This window comes from Triticum dicoccoides, unplaced genomic scaffold, assembly GCF_002162155.2.
Source record: "Triticum dicoccoides isolate Atlit2015 ecotype Zavitan unplaced genomic scaffold, WEW_v2.0 scaffold80181, whole genome shotgun sequence".
In the NCBI taxonomy this organism is placed as follows: Eukaryota; Viridiplantae; Streptophyta; class Magnoliopsida; order Poales; family Poaceae; genus Triticum; species Triticum dicoccoides.
Window position 1 is genome coordinate 1 of NW_021301072.1, and position 1,128 is coordinate 1,128.

The following is a 1,128-nucleotide window of genomic DNA, read 5'->3' on the forward strand; positions in this document are numbered from 1 at the left end:
GCAGGCTTGCAGCAGCTTGAGCAATGACTGCAAGAGGCGCAGCCAGTTGTAATTCTAATTTCTAGTTACTGGTAACCTGAGAATACTTGCTCGGTGTGGACCTCGCAATTCTAATTTCTGGTTATTGGTGGCCTGGGAACACTTGATCGCACTGTGGCTAACTTAAAATGTGTGTACTTGAATCTGGATGCATGTTTTTCTCTTTCAGTTTACCAAGTACTCCCTCCGTTCCTAAATATTTGTCTTCTTAGAGATTTTAAATGATGACTACATACGGAGCAAAATGAGTGAATCTACACTCTAAAATATGTCTATATACATCCGTATGTGGCGACCATTTGAAATCTCTAGAAAGACAAATATTTAGGAACGGAGGAAGTAATTCCGTACCTACTATATGCTGATTGACTGTAGACAAAATGTTTGTGCACCTTTTTTGCTTTGTGTTGATAAATTCCCTACTCATGGAGGTATGCTGTTTTGTGCCTGGAGGGTGTCATTCAAATTTTGGAATGTGACTGACTGGAAAAAAGGGTGCAAATTAATTTTTTGAGGTTGGCTGGCAGCAGAACTGAATGGGATTGATCAATCAAAACCAAATGATTCCAAAACCAAGGTCTACTTTTTACCAATTTCTAAGAAGGAGCTTCAGAATAAGCAAATAATTTGAAACTGATTTGGTTGGGGCGCGCTGGCCTAGGCGACACACAAGAGGCCCAATAGCAAGCTACTGTGGTGGCCCCTTCCCCATCAAAAATAAATTTTAATATCATTGTGGGCATATAACCCCCATATCAAATATTAAACTGATAAGAACAGATACTACACTTGATCTTAGCCAAAAGGCCGAGAAAGGTATGCCTCTCCTTGATGCCATGGGTCGCCTGATATAGCGTGCCTTCGTCTCCTCTCCCCGGTGGCTGCCCGAGGTGGGACTAAACAAAACAGGCACAAACACAAACAGAGCACTCGTGGTTCCCGTAATATGAAGGCCTGATGGTGAAACTACGAAGATGATTTCGCTCAAAGAAAAAAACTACGAACGGACGCTGATGCTCATATCGAAGGGGCCACGAGCTCTGATGGTGGACGCGGTCATGTACACGAACAAGTTGATGTTTCAGGTTT

The 1,128-nt window shown here is 42.6% G+C and overlaps 1 pseudogene; it reads right to left on the reverse strand.

Annotated features, from left to right (window-relative positions):
- Window positions 1–681: 681 nt before the first annotated feature.
- LOC119347936 lies at window positions 682–859 on the reverse strand (annotated as a pseudogene).
- Window positions 860–1,128: the final 269 nt, after the last annotated feature.